Source organism: Ambystoma mexicanum, chromosome 6q, assembly GCF_040938575.1.
Source record: "Ambystoma mexicanum isolate Mex_15411 chromosome 6q, UKY_AmexF1_1, whole genome shotgun sequence".
Classification (NCBI taxonomy): Eukaryota; Metazoa; Chordata; class Amphibia; order Caudata; family Ambystomatidae; genus Ambystoma; species Ambystoma mexicanum.
The window spans coordinates 1162424598-1162444924 of record NC_090937.1 but is presented as its reverse complement, the minus strand read 5'-3'; the positions used below and the strand labels follow the sequence as shown (position 1 = coordinate 1162444924).

The following is a 20327-nucleotide window of genomic DNA, read 5'->3' as shown; positions in this document are numbered from 1 at the left end:
GTCCTCCTCTTGGTGCTCGGGCAGGTTCTCGTCACTGTGGTCACTACGGGAGCCCCCGTGTAGCGAGGCTATCATTTGTCTCCATTCCATCAGTGGTCCCACTTCTTCACCCTCCCCTTTCCTAGCCGCCTCATACCATGCCATTGTCTCCGCGTCTACCCACTTAAGGAGGTCCTCCCACCACCTCTCCACTCTGTCTGTGAGCTGCTTTCCAGCGCATGGCGATTCTCCTCTTGCCCAGGATATATGCTAAGTCTTTGAGTTTGCATATATGTTTCAAATTACGTGGCCCTGTGAATCCTCCTAGCATGCATGCCCATATGGATTCTATGTCTAATTTAATCCCCTTCTCCGACAGCTTGAGTTTAACTTCCTCCCAAAACTTCCCGATCTCTGGGCATGCCCAGAACATGTGGATCATCCCGGCTCTCACCTCTCCACACTTAGGGCATTTTTGTGCCTTTGCATTTCCAAATTTCGCTATCATATGGGGGGGTCATGTATGCTCTATGAGTGACATATAGTTGAATTTGTTGTAACCTGGCATTTCTAGACTCCTTCTTGTGGTATCTTTGGACCCCCTCCCATTGCCCATCTTGCATGGCTTCTCCTGCCTCCTCCTCCCAAACCCGCCTTAGTTTGAGCAGCTCTTTTCCCACTCTCGACATAGCTAGTTCATATATCCTGGATATCTCATGCCCCCCTCCGAGATGTCATACATTGTTTCGATAGCCGTATCCAGTAGCTCCGCCAGCACAATTTCGGACCATGTTTCTTTCACTTTTTTGACTATTCTGTTATATGTAATGTACTGTCCTAGCTGTACCCCGGTTCTGTCTACCATTGTTTGGAAATACATGGCCTCCCCCTCCTGGCAGATGTCCCCCAGGGTGGCTAGGCCCACTGGCTCCCAGTATTTCCGGATCATTTTTCCGAGTTGGACATCTTCTCTGCATAGCGCCACAAGTGGTGCCTGCGGGGAGCACGGGGCCAGGCCACCCATGGACCGGCACGCTTTGTGCCAGACCTCCCAGCCCAGTGTCAGCAATCTTGGTCTCCCCCGCATCTCTGGTTTGGGTAGCCATATTAGTTCTCGTGAAAAATATCGGGCACTCTCCTCCTTCAGCAGCCTGGATTCTGCCGTCTCATCCTCCGCCAGCCACCTGGCTACATATTATAGTTGCGCCGCTAATTGGTATATCTCGAAATTTGTTAATTTTATCCCCCCTCTTTCATATATATTCTGTAGTTTCCACAGGGCCACTCTATTTCTTGTGTTATGCCACAAGAAGCCCCTGCACAGGCTGTGCAGTTTTGTAAAGAAGCGCCTGGGCACCATGTATGGGACGTTTGTAAAGAAATGCAGTAGCCTGGGCAGGACCACCATCTTCAGCAGGGCCGCCATCCCTACCATAGCCAGGGGTAGTTTGGCCCAAAATTCCATGCTATTTTTTACGCCTTCCACTGCTTTCTCTGTGTTGTGTTTGTGCTCAGCCGCTGCCGTATGATAAATGTCAATCCCCAGGTATCTAAACGTTTCGGTCTGCCAAGCTATCTGCAGAGTGGGCAGGTTTGTCCGCGGAATGCCTTTGTATCTGCCCAAGGGAAACATACTTGATTTATTGGGGTTGACCGTTATCCCGGAGAAGGCCGCATAGTGTTCCATCACTTCTAAGATGTATTGCAGGTTCTCCTTCGGATAACGCAGGTATATGAGCATATCGTCTGCATATAGCGATATTAGGTGCGGCCCCCTTTGGTGCGCACCCCTATCTCGCTATACTGTTGTCTGAGGTAGATAGCCAGTGGCTCGAGTGCTAGTATATACAACATCGGTGACCATGGACAGCCTTGTCTCGTACCTCTACTTAATTGCCATCTCTCCGATATGATCTTCCCCGTTCTTGCTCTGGCTGTGGGGGAGCTGTAAAGCATTTTCACCCACCGCAAATACCCAGGTCCCATCCCAAATCCCTTTAGAGCCGCCATCAGCCATGGCCATCGGACCGAGTCAAATGCCTTTACTGCATCCAGTGAGACTACTGCTATTTCATCTGGGTCACCCTCTGTTTGCTCTATGATGTGGTGGAGCCTCCTATGGTTGTCGGATATGCTCCTACCCGGAACATATCCTGTTTGGTCTGGGTGTATTATTTTATTTATCATTGGCTTGAGTCTATTCGCGAGTACTGCTGTGAGGATCTTACTGTCCTGGTTCAGCATGGACAATGGTCTGTACGACCGGCAGTCCACGCTGGGCTTGCCTGGCTTAAGGAGGGGAATGATCACCGCCTCTCTCAGGGATTCCGGCAGTCTTCCATTATCATATGCCTCGTTCAACATGGCCAGTCACGGGGGAAGGATCTCTTGTCTGTATGTTTTATAGAATTCGCTGGGGAGCCCGTCCATGCCAGGGGCTTTGCATGTGGGTAGATGCATCACCACTGCCTCTAATTCCTCCAGCATAACTGGGGCTTCTAAGTTTTCTCTATCTTCTGCGCTTAGTTGGGGCAATCCTATGTCTTCCAGGACCTCTTGTGTTTCACTCTCCATGTCCTCCCTCACATCTACAATAGAGGTGTTTGTAAAATTCGAGGAATCTCTCGTTCACCGTTTCTTGGGTATTGCAGACCTGTCCCGCCTCCCCCACTATCTCCCTAATTGCAGGCCTTTGTTCCTCTTTTTTTTATATAGCCACGCTAGCAGCCTCCCTGGTTTGTCCCCACTAGCATATTGCCGTTCAATATATTTCTTATAATTCAGGTTACTGAGCCTGTCCCATAACTCTCCGCCCTCCAATTGCAGCTGGCTCGCCCCTTCCACCTTTTCCTGCGAGGTCCCCTCTTTCTCCATTATTATTTCCAATTTCTTTTCAATATCCTGCAACTCCCGCTCTATATCGCTCTGGAGCCCTTTAGATTTGGAAATGGCCGCCCCCCTGATTACCACCTTGAAGGCCTCCCACAGGGTTCCTTCTGATTCCACGCTCCCTGTGTTAAGTTCAAAATAGCTTATTATCTCCTCCGGTAGGTCCTCTCGGAATGAAGCGTCTCTCAGGGCCTCAGCTCTGAGTCTCCATGTGGGAACCCTGGCTCTTGGGGGCTGATGCCTCCACTCTAGGACCATGGGGGAGTGGTCCGACAGTATCCTGGCTTTATATTCTGAGCCCACCACCTCCCTAGTTATTCTGGGGGTGGTGAACATATAATCCAACCTTGTGTATAGATTATGTGGGGCCGCGCAGTGGGAATAGTGTCTTGCTGTAGGGTGCTGCTGCCTCCGTGTGTCTTCGAGACCAAAGTCCCTCAGGAGGGCCCGTAGTGCTCTCGCTGCTGGTGTGGGTTTATCAAATTTCGTGTCTGATCTATCTAATTTAGGGTCTAATGTTCAGTTAAAATCCCCTCCCAAAATTACCATCTCATTCGCGAGGGGACTAATCTTCCTATATAGCGTTTTGTAGTAAGTCACAGTATCTTGATTAGGGGTGTATGTATTTATGATGCTTATTTCCCTGTTCTCCAAGAGTCCTCGAAGCGCCACCATCCTCCCATCTGGTTCCACCACTGTCTGCAGTATCTGAAGAGGCACCTGAGGTGCGACCCATATGATCACCCCCCTGGCATATTCTGAGTAATTGGCACCCACAGTAGTGCCCTTCCACTTTTTTTAATTACCTCCTGTTTCTCCTTCGTGAGGTGGGTCTCTTGCAACAGGGCTATATCTATTTTGTTGCCTCCTCAAGTACATCATCACCTTATTTCGAAGGGATTGTGTCCTCCGATGTATTCCTTATCTTTGATAGATCATCTCCCCGCTTGCTGGCCTCGGAATTTTTTTTCAGTAGAGGGTGCTGCGCGTCGACGTCCCTTCGAGCCGATGTCCCTCGACGGCCTCTGTATCGGCGCCAACGTCATCACGCGTATAAATAGACTTGCGCAGCATCCGTTGCTCAGTTCCGTTTTTCTGCGCTTCGTGGGGCCTCGGAATATCGTTGCTCAGTTCTTCAGTCAAATATATCATTATTCCTTGTGAAACCGACTCGTACTTGATGGCTTCCTCACCCAAACCGACGACTCCACGGTCCGGCGACAAAAAATGTCGAGACTGTGGAAAGAAAATGTCGTTGACGGATCCTCCCAGGATCTGTTTATGGTGCCTGGGAATCGAGCACCAGGGTTCGGAGTGCGAGGACTGCATGTCCATGACGGCGAAAGCCTTGAAGGAGCGTAAGGGGAAGCTCGAGAGAGGTAAGGCAGTTAAAACTTCTTCTAAAGTTTCCTAAGCGGAGTCGAGACATTCGTCTCCTCGCCATCACAAAAGACATTCTCGTTCTAGGTCTCGAACCAGTTCCCATCACTCTTCGAGATCCAAGCATTCAAAAAAAAGAGATGTCAAAGATCCCCTTCCTCGTCTTCGTCTTCTTCCGTTTCCCCAAAAAGGGTCTCCTGCCCCACAAAACATAGTTCTCAGGCTGAGTGGGAGGAATTCAGGAAAAAGATGCTAAGCGTCTTCGAGAAAGCGGCCTCGTCCTCCTCGAAGACTGCTGAAGGTGATACCCTGGGTGAAAGACCCGAAAAATCAAAAAGCCGTGAGCACCCGGCGAAAGAAGCCACTCGAGAGCGTCACAAACCCTTGAGTAAAGGCAAAGTTGCGTCTTCGACGCTGTCGTCGAAGATCCCTTCGACACATAGATCGCCGTCGTCGACGCCGTTATTGAAGGGTTCTTCGACGAACAGGTCAGTTCCGTCAACGCCGTCTTCGACGCCGAGAAAGCATAAACCCATGGCCACCTCACAGCTAGTGGCCATACCCAGAGCCTCGAGGACGAGAATGTCGTCGACAACCTCGAGTAGAATCCCGATACTCTCGAGTTCATCGAGGCCGCTTTCACCTTTCTCGACGCCTTTTTTCGATGGCTTCGATGGCTTCGAAGCCTTTAACATCTGTGTCGACGTTTTCTCAGCCAATCATGACGAATTTGGCTCCTTCTGCTCTGGAAATGGGATTTATACCATTTTCAAGACCTGATCACTCCAGAGTCTTATCTTCTATTTATGAAGAAGGGGAGGATTCGGATCAGGAAAGACCTTTTGAGTTGCAGGGATCTGCAACTCATGCACCAGAGGAATTTACCTCTGAGGAAGGTAGGTTGAAAAACCTCCATGAATCCCTACAGGAAGCAAGTGGGTTGGACACTTCCCCAGAAGTGGAATTTGCCACACCAGACCCAGGGGAACATGCTGAAACCCCTTATAGAACCTTGATGGCAAGGATAATAGAGTTTATGGGGTGGTCCACACCCTCACCTGCTTTTCAGCAAGACGACCTCACAGACATCTTGGTCAAAGGTCCACAGGAGGATCCTGTGGTGCCATTTCATGCGGCATTACAAAGGAGAATATTGGCAAACTGGGAAACACCTGAGGTAAGTAATCCCGGCGGTTAACAAAAAATTATCAGCTAAATATAGGGTGTCTTCTGCTGACCCTGAGTATTTATCCAAACACCCAACTCCGGAGAGTCTGGTTGTTCAGGCAGCTACTTCAGCAAGTAGTAAATCGGCTTACCCTACTGTTCCACAGGACAGGGATGATAAGAGATATGACTCTATGGCCAAAAAAGTATTTTCCGCATGTAGCATGGTGTTGAAATCCATCAATGCTACTTGTACGCTCGCAAGGTTCAGCCACACACTTTGGGAGTGTGCTTCATCAGCGGCTGACTGCTTCCCGGAGGGAGAAGAAAGGGAAGCGTTCCTAAACATCATCAAGGATGGTAAAGACGCTATGTGCGAATCCCTTCAAACTGGCATCGATTCTGCTGACAGCATCAGCAGGGCCATGGCGGCAAGTACAACAATCCGGAGATTTGCTTGGTTGCGAAAGTCTGGTTTTGCTCCAGATGTCCAAAGCAGACTCTTGAATATGCCCTTTGACGGCTCTTCTTTGTTTGGTAAGAAGGCGGATGACAGTTTAGAAAAACTATAAACATCAAAGGCAGCAGCAAAATCCCTAGGAGCTGCAATCCGTCAGACACCATATCGCCCCTCGGGAACCTCTTGGAGAGGTAAGTCCTTTCGCTTCTATTCCGCATTCAGAAAAAGCAGAGGACAGCCGGTTCAAAGGGGTCAGAAAAAATTCACCGAGGTGGACGGGGTAAAAATACAAAAGCCGCAGCAGCAGGTGCCTCTTTACCCTCGGCATCTGCATCAGCCGCCTCCAAACCGCTCTGAGGACTCTCTTCACAAAACACCAGTAGGGGGCAGATTAACGCAACATCTGACGGAATGGCAGGCTATTACGTCAGATGCTTGGGCATTGGAGACAGTTGCCCAAGGTTACTGCCTGCCCCTTCTACGCATCCCTCAGTCATCCACCGGGGAACAGCTCTCTGAAAGTTCCATATCCGCTCCTCTTGCAGGAAATTGTAGACCTGCTAGAGAAAGGTGCCATAGAACCGGTACCTGTAGTGGAGAGGAACCAGGGCTGGTACTCCCCCCTACTTTCTCATACCAAAGAAAGACGGAGGACTGAGACCTATCTTGGACTTAGTTCCTCAGGAAGGACAAGTTCAAGATGGTAACTCTCTCTCAGATCCTTCAGGCCTTCCAGCTCCAGGACTGGCTGGTATCTCTGGACCTCCAGGATGCTTATTTCCATGTGCCAATCCATCTCAAACACAGGAAATACCTGAGGTTCGCAAATGGAGGCTCTCATTATCAATTTCGAGTTCTGCCATTTGGGCTGACCTCCGCCCGAGGGTCTTCACCAAGCTAATGTCGGTAGTGGCTGCAAGTTTAAGGAGGGAAGGGATCCACGTCTACTCCTACCTGGACGATTGGCAGATCAGAGCTGTATCTTCGGAACAAGCTCAGATCCAGATAGATTATGTCTGCCACTTCCTTCACAAACTGGGCTTCTCCCGGAATTTAAAGAAGTCACAGATGATACCATCACAGAGACTCCAGTTCATTGGAGCGGTCCTGGACACTTCCCTGGGAAAAGCCTCGCCACCAGAGGTGAGGGCTCAAGATATTCTGCAGATGGTCACCAAGTTTCAAAATGCCCAACGTCTCCCAGCCTTCGACTTTTTGAGGTTGCTAGGCCTCATGGCATCCTGCATCTCTCTTGTGCCAGAGGCTCGCCTGAGAATGAGATCTCTTCAGTGGACATTGAGAACTCGGTGGTCGCAATTCTCAGGGAGAATGACAGACCTCCTTCAGGTTCCGGACAAGGTGGCTCGAGACCTTCAGTGGTGGGCCTGCCAGAAAAACATCTTGAAGGGGGAACTGTTTTGGCAACCATGGCCGGAGATAACAGTAGTCACAGATGCCTCACTCACTGGGAGGGGAGCCCATACCAACGACTTGACCATCAGCGGTCGTTGGTCTCCATCGGAGTCCAGACTAAATGTCAACCTGTTAGAACTGAGAGCAATCAGACTAGCGCTGAAAGCTTTTCTGCCATCTGTACAGGGGAAAAATGTCCTGATAATGACGGACAACACAGTGGCCATGCACTACCTCAACAAAAGAGGAGGCGTAGGATCACTGCCACTGTGCAGAGAGGCAATGCAGCTCTGGCTTTGGGCAATTCAAGAAGGAATCTCTCTATCGGCAGTTCACCTAGTCGGAGAGAAGAACTTGACGGCGGACGCTCTGAGCAGGCAGGGCACAGTCTCCCACGAGTGGGAACTAGCTCGAAGTCCTTCAGGAGATCTTCGCCCTTTGGGGAACCCCTCAAGTGGATCTGTTTGACACCAGTACCAACAGAAAGTGCGATCTGTTTTGTTCAAGGGAATTTCCCCCGAGAGGAGCTCTAGGGGACACATTCGTAGTGGACTGGGAGTTTCCACTCCTGTATGCGCTGTCATTCCTCAAATGATCAGGAGGTTGAGAAGATTCCGGAGGACCATGATCCTAATTGCCCCAGACAGGGCCAGGGGAACGTGGTACCCGGACCTTCTGGACATGTCCATCTGCCCTCCAATTCGTCTTCCACTCAAGGAGAATCTTCTCTCACAGAAGGGAGGTCAGGTTCTCCATCCAGACATCAGAACCCTCAACCTTCACGCCTGGCTTCTGAAAGGTTGAGAAACAAGGATTGGGACCTCCCTGATGACATCATGGAAGTGTTGCTTTCGGCCAGAAGGCCAGCAACAAAGTCTTTATACCGCTGCCGTTGGAACAAATTTTGCAGCTGGTGTAGAGAAGAGAATAGCGACCCCTTTTCATGTGGTACACCAACGGTGTTATCCTTTCTACTCTACTTGGCAAATTCAGGCCTTCAAGTTGGAACTATCAAGGGCTATCTCGCAGCGCTATCGATCTTCAAGCGCACTGCAGAGGAGCCTTCGTATTTCAAATTACCCTTAGTAATTCAATTTCTAAAGGGATTAACTAATGTCTACCCTCCAAGACCTTTCCAAGTTCCTTTATGGGACTTAAGTTTAGTCCTACATTTGCTGATGGGTACTCCTTTCGAACCACTCCACTCTTGTTCGCTAAGATTTCTCACCCTTAAAACTGTCTTATTAGTGGCTTCAACATCTGCTAGAAGGGTGAGCGAATTACAAGCTCTATCTTGTAAACCCCCTCATACAATTTTTCATAAAGACAAAGTTGTCTTACAGGTGAAGCCTAATTTCCTCCCAAAGGTGGTTTCTGAATTCCACATCACTCAGAAAATTACCTTACCTTCATTCTATCCGCCTCCCCATCCGGGGAAAGAGGAAGAAAGGCTAAGTAGGTTGGACCCAAGGCAGGCTTTAAGCTTTTACATCAGCAGACTTGTTAGGATTAGGCAAGCAGACCAACTGTTTGTAGGTTACTCAGGGCACAAATTAGGACTACCGATAACAAAACAAACCATTTCCAGATGGATTATTTTGGCCATCCTGGAATGTTACAAACTAGCAGGGAAAAAGCCTCCTCAAAATCTTAGGGCTCATTCAAGCAGGGGTATCGCAGCCTCTTCGGCCCTCCAAAGAGGGGGTCTGGTTCGAGACATATGTGCGGCTTCCACATGGTCTTCCGCACATACCTTCACAAGATTTTACAACCTGGATTCCTCCTCTAGTCAAGAGACTAGGTTTGGCAAAGCCGTATTACATTTGGTTCATTCCTAAAAGGAAACATGGCGTTTTACTCCCACCTCCAATTACATACCACTGCTATGGGAGTCTATCAAAGATAAGGAATAAGTCGGAGGACACAATCCCTTCGAAAGAACAAGTTACTTCTTACCTTGTAACGTTCTTTCGATGGGATGTTCCTCCGACGTATTCCTTATTGCCCCTCCCATCCATCCCCGCAGTAATACCTCCCTTGTGGTTGCAGCTTACGCTCCTTCAAGGTCAATAACCAATTCATGTAAAACAACTGTTAACGTCAAAACGGAACTGAGCAACGGACGGTGCGCGAGTCTATTTATACACGTGATGACGTTGGCGCCGATACAGAGGCCGTCGAGGGACATCGGCTCGAGGGACGTCGACGCGCAGCGCCCTCTACTGAAAATTTTTTCCGAGGCCAGCAAGCTGGGAGATGATCTATCAAAGATAAGGAATATGTCGGAGGAACATCCCATCGAAAGAACGTTACAAGGTAAGAAGTAACTTGTTCTTCTCTTCAGGTAGGCATTGACCCCCCTGACGTTCCAGGTTATCCTTCTAAGGTCACCCATCCCCTTTTCGGTCTCTTTTTCTTTCCCTCCCCCCAGTGTTCCCAGCCCAAGAATGCTCATTTTGGATTACACGTGGAGGCACGTGGGTACATGCTCGTTCCCTAACCGCTACCACTACAAACTCCCCAACTTCCTTCCCTCCCATCCCAACGCCAACTGTTGTCCTGCCTTCCCTCCCCCCACCCTGCCCCAACTTAACACCCCCCTTCTCACCTTCTCTCCCCCATGCCATCTGGTGCCCAGCTCCATCCCTGGATCTCAGGCATCCTGCATCTTGCCTGTTTCCCAGCTTCCACCGGTATTGGGGCACAGCAGGGAGATAACGCCCTACTGGCGTCTCTACAAACTCACTTATTGATGGGTAGTTCGCCTCCTCCTGTATCTCCCATGTTATCTATTGGTCATAGCACATATTGGCTTATAGCTACTTCTCATCTGCTCTACAGCTGTTCTGCTTCTACAGGTTAGGGTCCTTGCTTCTCCTATCTCCTATGATGGTTCCCCTTTGGCACATCTGCGTTTATTTTTTACTGTCCCATACTATATTCTAGTCCAACATGTCCAATTTTGCGGCATGTTAAGCATCCAGGTCTCTACGTGCCAGAGCACTCACTAACTGTATGCGACCATTCCAATCGTGCACCCCCACATTTCTCACAACTTGGGTTCTAGCTCAAGTCCCTTATCTTGTACACTGCTTCCTTGCGCATCTCCAGCATCCGGGATCCCCTGAGCTTCCAACCAGTTCGTCGCCTCCTCCGGAGTCTCGAAAAGTGTGCTTTGCCTTTGTGCAGGACCTTCAGTTTCGCGGGGTACAACAACATGTATTTGAAACCGGAAGTTTGCAATCTTCTTTTCACCGCCACATACCTGCACCGTTGTCTCTGTACCATCATCGTATAAACCGGGTATGCAGCGACCTCTGCCGATGCGCGTTTTATTGTACCCCCTTTCCGGAAAAACTCCAGGATCTTTTCCCTGTCTTTGTAATTCAATATTTTGGCGATGATTGCTCTGGGTGGGGCTCCCGGTTGTGGTCTTCTCATCAGGGCCCTATGCGCCCGTTCCACTGAGAATCCTTGTGAAAGCTTACCGGCTCCAATTTCCTGAATGAGCATGTTTTCCACATAGTCCATAGGGTCAGATCCTTCTTCACCTTCTAGCAAACCTACCAACCAAACGTTGTTGCGTCATGCTCTCCCTTCTGCCTCCTCAACCCGATTCTCCAGGTTGGCTACTTGCTGCTTCAGTGTGTGGACTTCCTTGACGTTAGCATTGCTTGTCTCTGTGTTGATTTTTACTGCGCTCTCCAATCCGCAGGTTCGCTCGGCCAACGCTCTTACATCTTGCCTGAGTAGGTTAACTTCCAACCCTACTGCGTCAATCTTCGTTTCCAGAGGCGCTTTCATATCAGCCAACGCAGACCCCCAGGAGGATTTCAGTTCCTTTATGGCCGCTAAAATCTGGTGTTCATTTGTCAGCGGTATCACCCCCTCTGTTGCGGCCGTCATTGCTTATGTAGGTGTGCTACGATTCTTTTGTGGTTTGGCAAAGATGTCCATTGATGGTTGTTTGCTTTTACTTTTGCTTCCTTTGTGAGCCATTACCTTAGCTTTTCATCCTCTGTCTCTCCACTGTACGCCGTTCTGCTCTGTTCATCGTGGCTTGATGTCCTTTTGGACTTGCTGGTGCATAGACTTGTGTATTCGTTATTAGCTCTGCGCCGCAGCTCTATGGAGTTGCTCCTCAAGTGGCTGCCGTTGCAGCGCCTCTGCTCCACCGGCCCGTCCGCTTTCCGTAGTTCCTCAAGAGTGTTCACTCTGCTTGATAATTTGCTGGTGCCTCACCACAGTGTCCTTTGGTGCTTTATTGGATCGCTGCTCCGTCCCCGTTCTTCCTGCTCGATAGCTTGCCATTTATTGAGACGTGTGCATATGTCCAGCCATGGCTTAGATGCCGTTCGGCCAAGTAGAATAGGACCACTGTCAATCCTGCAGATGGGGCCACTAAATGCACCGTGGACTAAGCTCCACTTATTGCGTGGTCTCCGTCATCTGTCTGGGTCACCCCTCCGGTAGTCTGACCCTCTTTGCAATCTTGTGGGTCGTGCACCTATCTATTCCTCTTGCAAACAATATCACAACTTTTCCATACATTCAGATGGAGGTTTCCAGCTGACATCTTCTCCTTCTGCACCAGCATCTCAACTTATTGTGCCACTGGGCCTCTTTAAGCTGTGTCCCCTTTTCTTGGGTCCCTTATGCAGGTGCTAACCATACTGGCTCCCTCTACTTGCAGGCTCTTAGTTTCAGAGAACAGTCCCCCTTGCATTCAGTTCTAAGAGATAAACTTGTGTTTAATCATGCGCGCCTTACATGGTGGGCTCACACCTTGTTAGCAGGGCAGACCAAATTATTTTTAATAGACTGTTAGCAGTGCTGACTCCTTTGTTGCAGCCTCGTGATGTCCGAGAGCCATTTTCCTATTCATTCGTTCTTGAGGAATCGGCTTGTCCTCATCCATGCGCGACGTGCGTTCTTTACAAGCGCACTGTTGTCGAAGCGAGCAGCACTACAATATATCTCTTTCACACACCGCGGCGTATGAGCTGCTTACCATACATTCCATGGCCGCTTCTCTGCACCGCGTCAGCGCATCCCGGGACTGGGGGACCGCCGTGTCACGCAGATTGGACCGCGCATGCCGCTGTCTGCCCCCGGTGCTTCACCGCTGCAGCCTGCCTACCTCAGCGCCTCGGCTCGCAGGGATGTGTGCCACGAGCCGTATGCGCTTCACGGGGCCATCATGTCTATGGCTTAGATTCGCCCACGGCAGTACGCTTCTTGGCTTACGGCCCCTCGGGGGAGGCCACCTCCCCAAATGTTGTCTGGTGTGTGCCGCTCGCTCTCCCCTGGCACTCGGCGGGCGCACCGAGCGTTCTGCTCCGCTGTTCTGTGTGTCGGCCCTTCAATCAAAGGCGTTGGCGCGCTGACCGTGTCTCTTCGTTTCCACAATGTCGCTTTGGCATTCCAGGAATCCTTTGTTTCAGCCAGCGGCCATTTTAGAAAAGGGTCGCAGTTTTTGGGCAAAACTTTGGTAATCCGTTCCCTCAGGCAATATTTACTCAATAAAGCAGCAGTTTCTCCCAATGGGGTCAGCACGATCTCGCACAGCCACTTTTTATGCAGGTTCTTAAGGTATAAAGGTATAAAGCCTTGCACGGATCGATGAAGGATACAGGAGCCCAGGTTGAGTGCAGCCCACTCCATGGTCGTCCGGCCACGTCCCCAACCATCTAAGTTTTTCAAACATTCACATACCCAGGTAGCCCAAGGGGTACCATCATGCTTTTTGAGGGTCCTAAACCTCTTAAGGTACTGGGAACGGGTCTTCCCAAATCTAGCATTTAAAGCTAGCTTCACACACTCGTAATCCATCCTATCCACCTCCCCCAACTCAATTACAACATCAGATGCAACAGTGGGTAGCCTAGAGAAGAGCCAGGGAAGCAACTGATTCACTGTGAGGCCTTGAATCCCATGGTTATATTCAAACATTGCCAACCAATCCAAAATATCAAGCTTAACCTCATACATACCCTCAATTTCTTTAGGCATACGGGGTCTCTTAGGACTGGAAGACCTAGAAGACTCTGGGAGAGAAGCATTTTCAAGAGATAATCTTTTAATTTCTAGTTCATGATTCAACTCCATTTCTCCGAGCTTAAGTTCTTGGTGCTTTTGTTCAGTTTGAGCATTTAAACGTTTGAATTCCAATGAATTCAGGACTGAGTGTAGGACTTCATGGGGTCCCAGGGTCCCAGTGGACAAAGGTTGAGGTTGTTGAGCAGGTAAGGGAGCAGTGTGGCCTACATTAGGAGACACATTTACTTCCTCTAACCCTTCAATAATAGACACATTACCCTCCTCATTATTTTCCACATTTGCTGGAGAGGCAGGTATTTCAGACCCACTCCCCAGACTTTGGTTCTTTAACAACTTTTCAATCAATTCAGACTTTTTACCTTTGGCAGATATATTCCTTTCTCTACACAGATTTTTTAAAGAATCAACAGTGTAACTAAGGAGGGTCTACTGACTGTAGCTTTCCATATCAGACATGATTAATATTGCTTTTTTAGTGATGTTAGCCTTGTGGTTAGTTGATCCAAGGTAATAGCAGCACTTAGACAGAATTATATGCAGTACCCTTGGGAACACCACACACAATTAAGACTTCAAGTGGCAGCACAAATTCACCTTTGGTACAAACCTGTACTAAACAGTAAAAGTGGCAGCAATGACTGAGCAGCCAGACTTATCTCAAGAGCAAGTGAGCAGTATCAAGTAGTTACACAAAGGACAGCAATTACTATGATTCAGGCAAACACTGACTCAAGGTTTCTAAGTAAAAAAAATATATTTATTTACTCATCAGTTATATAACATTTCACTAAGTAAAGCAGTCTTAAAAATCACACTCTTAATACACCACACCACTCCCAATAGTTTCCAGACAAGTTAAGCTCACAACATGAAGTGGGAGCAAAATGGCACTCAAGAAATTTAAAGGGGATGGAAAGACTACATTAGGTAGAAATGAAGCAGCACCAACAGGTAAGTAAACAGGGCAATCTAGAAAGAGGAACTACAGTGATGGAATCAAATCAAATAGGCTTAGGGCCACAGTCAATAAGACAAAAGTCTTTTGCTCAAGATCACACAGTTCAGGGTAGTTTGCGGTTAAGTCTTTGCCAATAGTTCCGGACGAAGTTGGTCGGCTGAAAAGTTAGTTTAAAAGATAGAGAAGGACAAGCCCTCTGATTGGAGAAAGATTTCACACACTTTTACCGCGGCTGAACGAAACGGACAACCGGATTTGAACAGTACCTTTCAATGGAGAAGAAGCTGTAGCTGAGGCGGACGTTCCTGGTAGTTCCTGTAGGCTCACGGTTCCTGAAGCGACTGTCAGACTGACACGAAGTAGGAAGACTGGAGGGTCCTGCACTACCCAGGGAAGAAACCAGCAGCAGAGCAAAGCAACAAATAAAAGGTGTGCTCCTTAAAACCCAAGCAGGGTCCGACCTTCCTGGCTATCTGGCCCACTGTAGCTCTGTACAGTGAATTCGAAAACCGAGGAGGGAGTCCTGGCTTGCCGTTTGGGCGAACTGGTTGGTCCCACCAGCTCTGGGGAAGAAGATTCCTGGAGGATCTTCTCTGTCATTGGAGTTCGAGGATTCGGACCTGCAGCAGGGCTTCACCGGGCAGTTCAGTCGTGGTAGGGGTCCTCTTCCATCAGCTCCTCATCAGTTCTTTCGTTCCAGTGGCGAGTCTGCCTTTCCAGACCCAGAGACCTGATTTTTATGTAGTTTTCCCCCATTCATAAAGCCTGGCTGTCAATCACACAGCAGGGTGACTTTCCCGCCGGGACAGTCACCACAGCCAATCATGTCAGAGTGCTATATGGGTCTCCAAGGAGACCCTGTGCAGGGAGTCCTAAACCCCTCCCTCACATCCTGTCCCGCCCAGACATACAGGCGCCTAAGGAGGGCTTCTGCGTAGAAGCCCGCAAAAAGACGGTGAACATAGGAACCAAACCTGGTTTGGCATCAATAAACACGAGAATAAAACACGAGAAAGACTTTTACAATAAGAAATGGCGAATAAACCCAGCCGGAACAATATTAAAAACAATATGGTCAAGCAGCTTTTAAGTTCGAGGCTACCAAGATAGCCTAAAACAATACCAAGGATATTTAAGATAACTGCGGTAGAAAAAATAGGGTAGTTACCACTGCCACCAGCCAAGTCTTGATGAAAAGGGAGTGAAGAAATGCCCCAAGAGGAATAGACAAAAAGGGATAAGTATTAACCTTTCCAGTACTCCATGTAAGATGGTTTGTACTGGGTCTGTGGTTTTACAGAGGCTAATAAAGTTAATGGTAACTTTATAGGTTCTGGGAGAAAGTAGTCAGTCCCAGAAAATGGAGTATGAGTTTTGAAGTCTAAAAGACAACCCTGTGTCACTGCACTGAGGGTGCTGTGTAACACACAATGGGCCTCATTAGGACCCAGGCGGTAAGGGGTTTACAGCGGCGTAAACAGCGCCGACCCTTACCGCCTGATTCCGAGGTCCCTTAGCGCCATGGAGGATTTAACACCTGCTTTTAGCAGGTGTTAAAATCCATGGCGCTAAGGGACCTTGTTGTTAATTACGCCACCGTAATTTACGGTGCCGTAATTAACGCCTTCCCCACTCCCATTATGCCCTATGGGGCAAAAATGGGAATGGGGAAGGGTAAATGGGTTAATGGGGACTTACCGCCCCGCCAACCTCGGAATGGGGCGGTAAGTCCGCCAACCACCATGGCGTAAACGTAGTTTACGCCATGGTGGTAAAGGTACGACCCAGGCGGTAACTTACCGCCTGGGTCGTAATGAGACCCAATAAAAAAAATGATGCATGTGGAGTAGGTGAGTCTCCACAGTCTATGATCACAAACATGTTAAACACACACAGCAAAACGCATGTAAGAGTGGGAAAAATGGCTCACACTCTTACCAGGTGAAAAAAATAAACCCTAGAAATCCATCAAAGCTGCTGAGGGACTCAGTAGGTAAGGGCAATTAGCCATTCTGGAGAATTCTCCCTAACACCATCTATTACCAACAGTGTGGTTCTAATACACACTGGCAATTCTGTATTTCTGTAAGTTCTACATCAACAAACAGGGGGGGCACCAAGTCTCCTCTCCTGGTGGACCCTGCTATCCAAATTTGGAATTGGGCTATCCAACACAATGTCTGGCTCCAAGCTGTGCACATTCTGGGTCACACCATTGTGGCTGTAGATTCCCTCAGCCGCCAATCTGTGGTGAGTTATGAGTTGGAGATGAACACTGATGTTCTCAACAAGACCTTCCAGCAATGGGGTACTCCAGCGGTGGACCTCTTTGCAACATCATTGAACAGGAAATTTCCTCTTTATGCTTCCAGGGACGGGCTCAGAGTATGTTCCTTACGGGAGGTCCTCGAGATCCCGTGGGGACAACGTGAAAGCTTCTGCTTTCCCTCCTTTGCCACTGTTTCATCGGTCACTCAGGAAACTCAGGAGTGCATCGAACTGCACTCCCTTCTTCATAGCTCCTTGGTGGCCAGCCAGGTTCTGGTTTTTGGAACTGCAGCACCTGTCAGTGTCCTCTCTGATCAGGTTGCCGCAGATTTCCTACCTTCCTCACCAGGGCAATCACCAGTTGTGGCACCCTTACCCACAATCGTTCAATTTGGCGGCCTGGTGCCTGAGTTCCGATCATTAGCGCAGTTCAACCTCTCCGAGCACAACATGTGTATAATTCGAGCGGCACCAAAGCCCTCTACGAAAGCTCAATACAGGAGCAAGTTGCTCTGTTTTTGTCATTGGTGTCTAGCAAAAGAGCTTAATGCAAAGCATGCTTCTATTGACACTGTTTTGTCTTTTGTATCTGACCTTGCAGCCTCTTATAATGCAGGTCATATTTGTCCTCCATTGCGGATTACCTGTCTACAGACAGTTGCTCTTTTTTACTTGCTATTCCAGTCATCAAAAGACACTTTGCAGGTCTTCTTCATCTTTTTGCGCCGGTTTGGGCCCTCATCCCAAATAGGATCTGAATGTTGTCCTCACTGCTTTATGTCATAAGCCTTTTGAACCTATGGCCACTACCGAACTCGAGTACGTTTCTTGGAAAGTGGCCTTTTTGATTGCAGTAACATCTGCAAGATGATTAATTGAGCTTCAAGCTCTCTTTGTGGAACATCCGTTCCTTACTTTCCACAGGGATAATGTTGTGCTTCGCACTCACCCTTCCTTCCTTCCTTCCTAAAGTGATTTCTGAATTTCATTTAAACCCGTCAATATCTTTACTGGTCATCTTCCCAAATGCGGTCTTTGATGCTGAGCGGGTTCTCCATAACCTATACATAACCTAGACGTCAGACGAGCTCTGAAGTTTTACCTCGACAGAACAAGCAAACTCAAGCTCTTCTCAACTCTTTGTTACGTTTGGTGACCCAAAAGAAAAACCAATCTCAAAAACATCCATCTCCCGTTGGATAGCTTCATGTATTTCCGAGGCCTACAAGATTTAAGGTCTTCAACTACCAAAGGGCATTCATGCACATCTGGCCAGTGGCAAAGCAGCTACGGTTGCCTTCCAAAAATACGTCCCTTGGGAGTCCATTACCAAGGCGGCTACGTGGGCCTCCCCATTGGCTTATTGCAGACATAACTGTCTTGACCTGAGCTTCCGGGCTGATGCCCAATTTGGCCAGGCAGTAATTAAGAATTTGTTCCAATAAGGATATTGGTCCGTGCTTGGGAATCTCCCACAAGTATGGAGGAAAGGGGACAGGACGTAGGATTATGACAAAGTTACTCACCGTTGTGACTACCTTACTCCTATTCCATAGTCCCCTTTCCTCTATGCGCCTGCCCGCCGTCCACTCTAATAAGTATCCTCTATTGTTGATAACTGGTCCTACACCTGGCGATAGAAAAGGACTGATGGGCGATGCGCAGAGTGGATCTCAGGAATTCGGGGCTACAGTCACGTGCGGTGGCCAGCGTAAAAAATAAAAGAAGGACAAAAAAAGTTACTTTTTAGATGCTTTAAAGTGCTCCGTTCCCGTCCTGAAGAACGGAATGCCCCAAAAGTATGGAGGAAAGGGGACTATGGACTAGGAGTAAGGTAGTCACTACGGTGAGTAACTTCGTCATTACCTATTAGCTTTTAATGTTGAAGCACGATCGTATACTTTCTGCAGAGCACCACAATTAAAGACGCAATTGGACATGTTCATCCCAACCACTCATACAGTGCTTCTAAAATATGTTGACGATCTTTTGATAGCAGCTAACACCCAAGAGCAATGTACAGATTGCACATTGCGACTGTTGCAGTTCCTAGCATCCCGCAGGCATAAAGTATCTCCCAGCAAGTTGCAGTTTTGTAAGACACAGGTCACTTATTTGGGACATCTATTCTCAAAAGGGGAAAGACGCTTGCACCCACAGCGCTTGGAAACCATAATGAGAATATCTGTTCCAACAACACAGCAAGACGTCAGATGGTTCCTTGGGATGATCTCATTCTGTAGGCAGTGGATACCTAATTTCTCCCTCCTGGCTAAACCATTGCTAGAACTAACCTCAAGCAACACCCCTGTTCCCTTGCAGTGGACTGTTGCTTACCAGCGGAGCTTTGACGCACTAAAATCAACACTCTCCAATTCACATGACTCCAGACTATATGAAACCCTTCACCCTGTTAGTACAGACAATGCACAGCCTTGGTCATGCACAAACACAAGCGCAAGGGGTAAAATCAGGCCATGGGCGTACTTTTCCTCCACTTTGAATCCGGTGGCAAAGGCACTAACCAACTGTTTACAGGGTGTTGATGCTGCAGCATTATCCATGTAACAAGCAGATGCCATATTGTTAGGGCACCATGTCACCCTTTATGTCCTTCATACAATAGACATATTGAAGAATAAAACCAAGATCCAACATTTAACGAATGCCAGGCTCACTGGGTATGAATTGACATTATTGCCACCTCAAATCACGATACAGCTTTGTAATATACCTTTTATCCGGCCACCCTAAAACCCCTCTATTCTGATGGTTCTGGTGAAATGCATGATTGTGTACTGACCACTGATGAAACAAAGGGATGGGTGGATCTGGTGGACATTCCCTTCAAACAACCAGGCAGTACCCTGTATTTAGATGTGTCTTGTTTTAAACTACCGGATGGCACCGGTACAGCAGCACATGCCATTACAACCGTAAAAAACAATAGTTGAAACCTGTAGGATTCCCCAGCACTCACCCCAGGCAGCGGAAATTATTGCCTTTAGCTGAACATATTCACTCAGTGCAGGACTCACAGTAAACAAATACACAGACAGCCAGTATGTTTTTGGCATAGCACATTATTTCGGTTGTCTATGGGCTGAAAGAGGGTTCCTGACTTCACATTGAACGAAAATACAACATGGTTGATCGATCCTGAAATTACTGAATGCCCTGACATTGCCAGAGAAACTGCCCATCATTAAATGCAGTGCACACAAAACAGTTGTGGATGATACAGACAATGCTTTTGCTGATCAGACGGCCAAAGCAACTGCTCAGTCCTCCGTATCGCTCATGAATGTCTCACACGCACAAAAGGAAGGCACTGTGATGTTTGACAACACCACAGATATGGTAAAACTCATTTAGCCACTGCCCAAGAATTAGAAGAATGGAGGCAGACCGGGAAGCATATAGATAGTTTTTGGTTAGACACACAAGATGAGGGAAAGTGGAAATCGCCATACAAATATATACCCTTGATGTTGTCCTATGCTCATGGCACATCTCACGTGAGCGTAGAGCGAATGTACAAGTCGCTCACTACAGTATGGAGTAACACCAAGCTAAGACCAGCCACTGTTGCTTTCTGTAAGAACTCCCTATTATGTGCTTCCTATAACATTGGAAAGGGTTAGGTAGCCCCAAAAGGGCATTTCCGGCCACCTGCATTCCCATTTGAAGCGTTGTGAATGGACTTCATTGAATTGCCTCCCTGTCAAGGAAGAAAATATCTGTTAGTGATAG

The 20327-nt window shown here is 48.2% G+C and overlaps 1 protein-coding gene across 2 annotated transcripts in view; it reads left to right on the top strand.

Annotated features, from left to right (window-relative positions):
- The window catches only part of NSUN7 (NOP2/Sun RNA methyltransferase family member 7), a 1712923-nt gene that overhangs the window by 412098 nt on the left and 1280498 nt on the right, over positions 1-20327 (top strand). The window lies entirely within an intron of this gene.